Source organism: Serinus canaria, chromosome 7 (genome assembly GCF_022539315.1).
Source record: "Serinus canaria isolate serCan28SL12 chromosome 7, serCan2020, whole genome shotgun sequence".
NCBI classification, from domain to species: domain Eukaryota; kingdom Metazoa; phylum Chordata; class Aves; order Passeriformes; family Fringillidae; genus Serinus; species Serinus canaria.
In genome coordinates this window covers 3,507,648-3,518,530 of record NC_066321.1, presented here as the reverse complement: position 1 = coordinate 3,518,530, position 10,883 = coordinate 3,507,648, and positions in this window count along the sequence as shown.

Below are 10,883 nucleotides of genomic sequence, written 5' to 3'. Positions count from 1 at the left end.
GCTCGGATGGTGGGGATGGGAAAAGAAATCCCATCTACAGCTCTCTTCACATGGCCATGTTATTTCCAGGAGTGAAATTCAAATTCAGGGTAAACCAATGCAATCTAATAGAGATTTGCCAACTGGAGCCACTGGGGCTTCAGGGAAGGAGCATTGCTTTAAGCTTTTAGAAAGCTGAGACTCTATGAGGCAAAGCCTGAAGTGACTCACTCTACCCCCAGTAACAAACACAGCCCTGTGCAAGTCACAGCTGAAGTTTTCTCTCGTTCATTGACCCACCATGTGATCTGTAGGTGCCTACATGCATGACTTGCTCCAGCTTTGCCTTTCACCTTTCCCATCTCTGTCCGTGTGCCCCCAGCCTGAGATCATCACCTTTACACCAAAGTTCTCTTCCTACCCATTTGCCAAGAGGAGTGCAGTAACCTTTTGTCATGACTACACCTTGGCCCAGATGCTGCAGTGTAAACACTCTCCTCTGCTGTTTCCCTGCAATGCCCAAACCAAAATGAAATAAGATAAAAAGAGCTGCACAGCCTCTGAGTTTCCTGGCTTTTATCTTTTTATACCAAAGCCTTTGTGTTAATTTTGCATAGCTATTTTTACATGAGGAATAATATCCTGAATTACTGCTATCACGTGCACTTCAGAATCCCACCTCACCATCCTCAAGTCATCTGGCAACCTGATAGTGTTTCCTGCTCCTTCCCTCACATCAGTGCTGCAGAGAGCTTTGCTAAAAGTTTCACATCTGAAAAAGCAGATGATTTGGCAACACCTTCCTATAGATATTTTTTTCCCCTTAAAGAAGTGTGCCTGTCTTTGAGTAAACTTTTCTTTCCAACTGTTCTTTTTTGTCAGCTTGCCAGCTCAACTTCTAGTATTGTTCTGCAGAGATTGCTGTAAGGAAAAATGAAAGAGAAGAGAAAGGTAGAGAACTGGGGGAAAGGGAAAAAGGGTTCAAAGGGCATTTAAAGCCTGGGGAGCCTAGCATGGAAAGGGAGATAGGCTTAGGAAACAGGGAATAAAATGGCGGAATGAGAGATAAAACAAAAACATAAAGGATAAGGGATTAGAGAGATAAGGAGTTCAAGAGATGAAATGTGAATAAAAGAAAACAAGAAAAATAAGGATGAAAGGAAAGAAGTGACAGGAGTAAGACATGTAAACAATTAACTAGGAAAATATTCTGTTTATTTTAGTGAAAGAAAATTGTAGTATCTTTATTATTCTCTGGTTTACTAGTTCAGAGGAATTTTTCAAGCTAAGAGCTGACACTTGGGTAGTGTTACTAAACAATGATAAATATAAGAGTTCCAGTTGTTTTATTAACCCATTCTGAATTTCTTTAATTAATATTCCATTCAGACAACTAAAATTTGGGTGAGAAAAGCAATAAAAAATATTAACCACTGCAACAGAAATTGCAGTTCTGGAAGAACTCTTCCCAATATTTGCAGTTAAATCCATCATGTCATTGATAACCACTCCAGAGCAGAGTGGCACACTGAAGATTAATAACAGAGATGAAGAGAGCAAAAATATTTAAAAGCAGTGTTGGGTTCAAGTTTCTGCATTGCCCACTGACCAGGAGAAAATTGCTCAAGATCACCATTTTTCTGTGCAAGTATTTCACTATACCTTTTTCCCTTATAAAGATATTTATCATAAAGTGTTATCAGGTATCAGTTTCTGCCTGAGCTGTTCACATAGTTCACCTAATGTGGTGGAACCCAGATAATATTGCTTGTTTTCCCTTCTGAGCACATGTCATAAAGAAGCTGAAATTTTGTCAAACCCACTCTGCTTTTCTGGGGTGTTTTTCACAGAAAGACTTTATATACCTACAAGTCTAAACTCATCATCAAAAAGCCCTAACAAAAAAAAAGCCACAGTTTTTGTGCTTGACTAGTCACCAAACATCTAAGTTAAGCCATCATTCCTCCCTCTCCACTACTCTTAAACTTGCATAAAATGGTTCAAATCTAAAAAGGAAAATATTCCTTGAGGTCAATTACTTGACATATATTATTTTTTTCTGTCCATGTAGCTCCCAAGGCTTCCGAGCTGGTCTCAGGCTGCTGTAAAGGTCTCTGAAGACACAGTCAAGGTGTTACACATCCCTTTTCCTCACACTTGATAGGACAATCTCCCAACAAGATTTCTTCCCCTGGAGCATCTGCAGGGAAGAGGAAATGAAGTCTCTAATGATTGCCAGTCCCAGTTCTGGTGCCATCCAGGCCTATAATTCTGTCAGAGGGAGAGGAATTTTAGGATTTAAAGGTTTGTTTCAGTACAAATCATGAGTTAGTTGATGGAAAACTAGATTTACTTGAAAGCAAAAAAAACCACATTAAAACAACCCTAAAGCAACATTGTTCCAACCCCGTGAGCAGCCTAAAGCACCTAAGAGCTGTAGGAGGCAGTTGAGTATTTCCAGAAGGACCCAAGCCTTACCTTCTCTCCTGAAGTATTTGAGGTAGTGCAATGAGAAACCACCAGTAACAAACAGCAATTTAAACATCCTAAATTACATTGTGTAAAGTCTCAGCTTGCCAAATGCCTGAATGGAAAAGGATGTGGAAGATGGGCTCTCCTTCATTCTAATTCAACCCATATTCTGGGAGTATCTGTTAAAAATAGGACATTTTCTATTCCCTAATAATAATAATTTTCCATAGACAGCTGTTGATGTGCCCATAAGTTCACAATAGCTCTTTTTGCAGTGGATTGTAATAACAACTTCTTCAACTCTGTCTTTGAATTCAGAGCTGTGTGAGCTATTCACAGCGAGCACTTTAATCAGTGAATTTCAGCTTTTATTCTGACTTTGGTTTGTTATAAATGCTGCACGCAGACATTTGATATAAATAAACTTTGCCCCAGTGATTTGTTCACAACATGTTTTCGCAGCGGAGTTTCAATATCCATTATTACCATTGCACAACTGCTCACCTTGGCTGACCAGGGTTGTTTGTTCTGGGAAAGAAGCAGTCACCGAGAGGAAATCCATGTCGTGGGGCCATGATGGTCCAGTGGATAAGGTGTGCTCAGTTTAAGTCAGGAGGAGCAAGATCACAAGACTAAAGAGGTTTTTAGGACTATTTTAATATTTCCGTTCCTGTTCCCTTGACTCAGACCTTGCTTGTATCATCGCTAGGAGAACAAAGAGGCCACTTGAATGTTATAGGCTGAGGTCAAATTGAAAATTAATGATCTCTTATCACATTCAGACAAAGCTCCAGCTGCAAAGGGTGGGGTTGGGTGCTTTTCTGGTTTATTTAATAGCCACTGAATCAGGGCTCTGAACAGGGCTTGCCTAGTTAGAGCTGCAAAAGATGAGCTCACATGCCATTTTCTGAGTCCCTCAGCCATGCCCTCGCCAGAGCCTGGCCTGGCAATCCTTCACATGGCTGGTGTCTTCCAGGAGAGCAAACGGAGTGCAAGTTTAATATCTTAATGAAACAAATGTCAGGCATTTGTTTTATATGAATAAAACATCTTTGGCATAAACCACAGTGAAAAACAAATTCCAAAAAGGTTGTAAATCAGAATTCAGCTTTCAGGGCTCTAAAATGTGTGTGTGAAAAATTATGCTGAAGAGCCAGCTCTATCTAAACTAAATCGTTTGGCAATGCCCTGTCAGCGCAGGAGAAAATGGATGTAATGTGCACATATGCACAAGGAGTGACTCAGAATGATGTACAAGTGTTACTGTATCTACTCCAAAAGAAATACCTGGAAGTCAGGAAATACTGCTCCACGGTTCAGCAGATTTGTCTGAGGATAGATGTTCTGGTTTTGAAACTCTGGCTTTTCCCCAGAGTGCTGTATAGATGTCTCATGCAAACAAATACAGTCTGGGTCAACCGATATCTCTGGGACTATTGCACAAAGTATCGTTTTGTTTGGTATTTATGGGAGAAGAGTTTCAGGAGAAAAACATGCCTGCTGGCAGCTTAAGGACCAAACAATAGATTGATATCTGTAGGTCCTGGAGCAAGACCTGTAGCCTAAACACACACACATCAATCTGTGTGTAAGTCCAGGCATTTCCTTACAGTTTAATTGCCTATGAATATTCATATAAATGAGTTTTGTTTGGAAGAAGGACAACAATCTGGAATACTTGTACCAATCTCTATTCAAGCGCAGAAATCATCTGAAGTCTCCGGTTTCCTGTTTATAAGAGTTTGGGCTGCCCAGACAAAACACAGCAGCAGGAACAATAGCACAGGGCTTGGATGACTCTTACGGCACCTCTGAGACCAGATTGTCTCAGCTAAAGGTAACATCACTCCGGTTTACAATCCCAGAGCTGGAGCTGGAAACCTCAGCATGACCTGGTGTGTGTTTGTAAAGTCAGTGTTCCAATGCAGAGTGAAATGGCACCAGAGAGACTTAGAATGGTTTGGGTCGGAAGGCACCCTTAAAAGCCATCTAGTCCAACCCCTGACATGGGCAGGCACACCTAGGTGGCTCCAGGTTTCTCCAAACCCAATCCAGATTGGCCTTGAACCCTTTTAAGGATGGGGCATCCACAGTTTCTCTGGGCAAGCTGTTCCAAGGCCTCACCTTATTCATAGCCAAGAATTTCTTCTTAATATCTAGTCTGAATCTACCCTCCTTTAATTTAAAGCCATTATCCCTTTGTCTATAACTACAGACCCTACCAAAACATCTGATCCAATCTTTCTTGTAATGCCCCTTTAAACACTGAAAGGCCCCACCCTTACCCACCATTACCCTACTCTATTTTAGTGTTTATAAACACAAACTGAAACACAACCTTGGGGCAGCTACTGTCAGGCTATTTGTCCTCAAGGGGGCTTGCTGGGATAGCATGCCCTTTGGAATCCTTCCAGGAGGGAAGAACATATTTTTCCAAAGACAGTGTTGGGCCTTTGTGTTCATTTGCTGGAAAGAAGTCCTCCTCTGTCAGGTAGAGTGATTGAGGTTTCTTGGAAAACACCGATGAGGAGGCTTGTGCTGAGAAGACAGAGAAATGATGGAGGACCTTGCCAGAATAGCAGATCAGATAAAACTCTCTTGGTCACCATGGTGAGGAGGGAATTCAGCTCAAACAGAGCAGCAGACTGTCTCCCGCTCACTAGACTGTGATGCTCGGGTTCATCCCACTGAAGGGCATCTGTGAGACAGAGCTGAGCACCACTCAGGAGCTATTACGTAGTAGGTTGCAGTGCTGGCAAATGTTTTCAATTTTTTTCTCAAGTGCCATTTATATCTGACTTTCCCATGTTCTTCCCTGCTGCTACCCCAATGTAAACAGCGCGGGGTCGTACAGGAACCACTCTCCCTCTTTCCAAAATGGTAATGCTGGGGATCTGAGGATGACTAATCTCTCCTGTTTACAGTCTGCTAGCTGTTTGAATCCTAACATAACTTAGATGACAGGGTTTGGGAGACTGGAGAATTACATGTTGCCAAGCTACTCAGGAAAATCTAAAGAGAAAAAAAAAAAAAAGACTTTTCATGAAGTGTCTGGTAATTTCCCTCACTCCCTGAAACATCACAGGCTGTGGTTCTCATATCCTGCTCTTCTCTCTATGTTTAAGAAACACCTGATATACTCACCTTACCCATCTAGGACCTTGGACCGATTTCCAAGATGCCTACAAGAAGAAGAGGAAGGAAACCGGGATAGTAACTAGATCATGCCCTGGACTCACTAACCTTTACACAGCTGTGTTGGTTTAGGAAATTTCCTACAGAAATTCCCAGCTTGGGTGTCTAGTCCCTTCTCCATACCTGTATCATCTGTATATAACTATATCATCCTCCTACATATATTTATATTTATATATATATATATATATATATATACATATATTTAAAACCCAGCTGCATGTTCACTAACTGCCTTCAAAACTGTCCAGTGAGCCCTTAAATTATCTCTTTAAAAATCCTATTGCAGTTACATACCACTTATTTCAGCCTGCATTTAAGTCCATTAAATAAATCAGAGAAGATACACAATTCCACAAGCCCTTTTAATCACAAGAAAGATACAGGCAGAAAATGGTCGTCTGTCTGTAAACCCAAGCTGAAGAAGTTATATCAGAAATGAGGTGTAAATTTTTAAGATTGCACATAATTCAGCTGTTAGAACAATTTAACATTTGGATACTGCACATGGGATGTGGGATAATTTTTGTCGCTTGAAGTCTTTGAAATTGGAAAACTTCCTAGAAGATATGTTCCAAGTCAACCACAAGTGACTGAGCTGCAGACTCAATAACTCAAAATTGAGGTGGATTGTGTGAATGCCTGTAATCCACCCCACACAGGATGGCAGGCTGGAGAACTGTGATGGCCTCAGAATCTATGAAAACATTTTGTCTTTTCTGCTTGGTGTTTCAAAAGGAACTGTCGCAGCTCAATCAATTAATAAAAGATGAAAAAGGTGCAGCAAATAAAACTGCAGTCAGTTAAAGACTGAAGGTGGATATACCCTACAAAAGTTCAAGTGAATTATAGCAATTAAACAGAATGATCCTGATCAATTAAATAATGAATCACATTCCAAAGCTGAAAAAATTTTTATTTGAGATTCAACACATGAAGTAAAAGAAGAATTCAAATAGCTATGGAAGAACATAAATACCCAATTTGAAAATATATTCAGCCAAGCAGCTGTCATAGTAACCTTTGCAAATAAAAGTGTTATAGAGGAACTTTACCGGGGAATACGACGCTAAGTGGTGTATTACTTCAGAAATCTGGCACTATTACTCATCTTAAACGGGAAAAAATTGACAAGACTGGGAGAATTCAGCTGTGCCAGCCGAGCAGGTGTGTGGGAAAGAACGTTTTCAAAGCAAAGCCCACGGTGCACTTCAACGTTGTGTCCTTTTGGGGCTCGCTGGAGGAGTTTTATCTAATGGCTTCTATTTTGTACCAGCCAGTGAGTTAGCAAGTGATCTTTTGACTCATTTCTGGAAAAAATTACATGTGGCTGTTTATGGAAGATGTTAGTGGAACAAGATCTTTCCTAGATTATACTGGTCATGGATTTTTCATTTTTTTTTTTCTTTTTGGCATAGTAAACTAAAGAGTGTTTTGTGAATAGTGCATAATATATTACTGAGTATATAGAAACATGGTCACATCATTTTCATAGAACTGCAGAATCCCAAAAAGGTTTGGGTTGGAAGGGACCTCAGAGATCATCCCATCCCCTGCCATGGGCAGGGACACCTTCCTCTATCCCAGGTTGCTCCAAGCCCTGTCCAACCTGGTCTTGGACATTTCCAGGGATCCAGGGGCAGCCACAGCTTCTCTGGGCACCCTGTGCCAGGGTCTCCCTAGGGAACAATTCCTTCCCAATATCCCACGTAAACTGCCCTCTGGCAGTGGGAAGCCATTCCCTGTTGTTCTGTCATTCCATGCCATTGTTCAAAGTCCCTGTCCAGCTCCCTTGGAGCTCCTTTAGGGGCTGGAGAAGGAAGAATATGTAGAGGAGATACAGGGAATTTAAGCTGAAAAGCAACTTTAGCTACACTGTCATGTTTAAAAGCTAAACCAGACCTTGTCTTGTCTCCATCTGTGCATGGGAATGAAAAGGCAGAAAAATCTGCCTCTTTCTAGGAAACTATTCCAACTGCTGCCTGTGGTATTGTTATCAGAAAATGGAAAACTTGCTACAGAAGGAACCAAGGAGCAGCTGACTGCAAAGGTTTGGGCCCTGTCACAGAACTGTTCCAGCAGGTACTGTTGGAAAAAATATGAGCAGATCTGATAGTCCAAGATGATTCTGAAATCAATAAACATCTCTGAATCTGGATACTCAAATGTGAGAAAAGAATGGGTTTCCCTTAACACCCTTCTGTGGCAAGAAGAAGATTTTGCAAAACATGAGTTTACATCCAAAATCAGCAAAATTAAGGAGAAAGGAGAATTATGTTTCTGATGAAAAGTACCATGGCAAGACATTTAAACAAATAGGAAAGCAATACCTACATTCATATAGTATTGTGTTTTAGAACACCCAATGGAAGAGTATCCTCTCTGGACGTTTGTCCTGCTCTCCCCATCCCATTTTGACCTCTGCACTGCCTTATTTCTTGTTGTGAAAATCGCTGAAGTTTCAGGAATGTATTAATTCAGGTCCATCTCCTGTTTCTAACAGAAAATCCTGATAAGTTTGGTAAGATAACTGGCAGTTACTTCCACTTTTTGGTTTTTTTATCTGTCTCTGGTTTTAATACTGAAATTGCTTCTTAACTTTTAAGTGAAATATGAAATCTAGGCCTTTAGCTGATTACAAGGTTAGAGCTTCTCTAGCACCTGACCTCTCATCCTACACCACTTGGTCTTGTTCTTACCAGCACTGATTTTGCCTTATTTCATGCTGTGGCCTAGAGATTTTTTATATCATAAAAATCTCAGCTCCTCTAACCTGTCAAGGCTGACTTTTACACTGGTGTAAGGTACAGCTCCTTTTCCTCTGTTTTATAATCTGCCAGAAGAGGCAAACATTGATCAATAACTTCTCCCAGGGAATTTTTACTACAGTTTTATTACACTTTGGTCAGTTGATAAAAATAACCACATTTCACTGCTTTGGTAATCTGAACATCTTAACGTCAACCATCATCACACCTGGATAATGGGCAATTAGTTTTTAAATGTGGTCTGACTCAGTCTCTCTTTAAGACCTCCATTAAACTCTGGCAGAGAAATTTTTCCCAGATCTTCAGTGCTGTTCTGGCTCTTTTAAGATTGGTTTTTTTTTTTTTCCTTCCTTGTGCATAATATCCTGCATATTTTAGTGCATGTGAGTGAAGATTTGTCATTTTAAGAGGATTTCTTGCTTTAAACTTACTATTTCCTGAAACCTAGCCTCATCTTTAGTCCAGCATTGACTGTAGAAAAAGCAGCCAGGTTGGAAGGAAATTAACATCGAAGTTAGAAGTAATTAAAATTCAGAGTTGGCTGGACACTTGAGAAAAGTGCAGATGACTACCTGTGCCCACATATGCAGTGCATTTGTCTAAGTTACTGGTGTGTGAAAAGCAAGGAATGGAACGAAAGCTCCTCTTGCTGCCATAACTACAGCAGATGCTGCTAGATGCCTGCTGAAATTCAGAAATATGCTCTCATCCTTGTACAACAGCCTTGTGCCTATCTCTTGTGCCCTTGATTTCAGACCTCTGACCTTGCCTTTCTTCTGACATCCTGTAACAAACAAATCCATGGACAAGCAGGTGATCCTGTAAGATTCCAAGTTATTTACAAGAGAAGGTATTGGAGAAGAAGCTGCTCTGAGATGCTCCATTCTTGGCACTTTAAAAATTTTCTATTTCTGCCTGATTTTAATTAATAGCCTTGTGTTTAAGATGAAATGTGTTCAATTTGTACGCGGTGTCACACTACAAGATCAGTTATATACATAGCAATACAGTTATTATTCTCTGCTGACAAATGTACCGTGATATTGATAAAAAAGCAATAACTTCAATGTACGTGTCAAAATCTGTCCCAATAGCTTATTACAGATTGTTAGATGAACATAAATATCTAATGTTCAGCCTGTAATGTTCATTTGTACCATGGCAGATGAAGGTATGGGCAGAAGAATTAATTTCAAACACAATACCAGTCTCCGATACTCGCTGAGCCTAAGGCATGTCTTTGCAAGCATTCATGGAAGTACGGGTGACTATTTCCCAGCCCAGGACCAGGCTGCAGGGAACTGCTGATGTCCAGCTGCTTAACACTCTTGCAGTGTCCCTGAGATCTTCTGCTTCTGGCCAAAATCCACCAGCTTATCCATAATCACCTTTCCATGTTTCCAAGAAGGAAGTAGCTCTGGAAGCTGCCTGGGCCGGGCTGTCCTGCAGGGAGCCAAGGCAGGAGCAGAGCCCCAGTGCAGGCTTTCCCAGAGAAGGAATGGGCTGTGGGCTGGACTTTTATGAAAACAACCTCTATCACATTGACACATTTGCTTATTTTTATGTCTCTTTTTGAAAGGAAAGGGAAGTGGGGGGCATGGCCTCAGATAGGTCCCGCTTCCTCCTTCATTCATCAGCTTTCTTACCCACATTTAAAAATGCAAGGAAGCCAGTTATGAGCCATCTATTTTGGAGACATACCAGATTAAAATAAACCTGTTCCTATGGCTGTGTAGTTGGTGAGGATGCTGAGAGGGACAGGGCTGAAGTACTGACAGAGGTGGTGGTGATTCCGAGAAGCCACAGCATTCCCCGTGTGCTGCACCATAGGCTTGGATAGCCCATGAGCTGGCCAGGTAGGATCAAACCTCCTCTTCCTTCTCACAAAGACATGACCACAAGGGCTCCTGCTTGATGATTTGTGTGGCAGAAGGGGGTTTCCAACCCACCTCAGGAGAGGAGACAAAAATGTTGGTTTTGCTTCCCAGTGCCCTGTACCTCTGCTTTGTGCAGAGGAAATGAAAGGTATAGTCAGTGATGGTAGTGGTGATTTATTCTGGTGCTGAGGCTTTTTTTTAAGGTCATCAGCTGCATGATCTCTTCACGTAGTGTTTTCAGTTGATTACAACTTTTTAGTGTTTTCCTGTTGGCCCTTTTTTCTTTCTTTACTTTTTCTGCCCATTCAGCTGCTTTTCCCCAATGAAAAATAGCCCCTGCAAAGACTTTGCTTGCTTTCTTATTGTGGAGACCCAGTAAGACCAACACCAGCATCAGCTTCCTTAGAAGAACATGGATGAACCTCATCCACATTCATCAGGGGGAAATGTTTTCCACCTTTTCATTCACATGTGGCAGAGGAACAACAGAGAGGTCTGTATTTCATCTTCAATTAGCATTTTTGGATTTTAGCTGATTTCATGATCAAGTCTGTACACAGAAGAAGTTTGTTTCACTAATAAGCATTTTCCT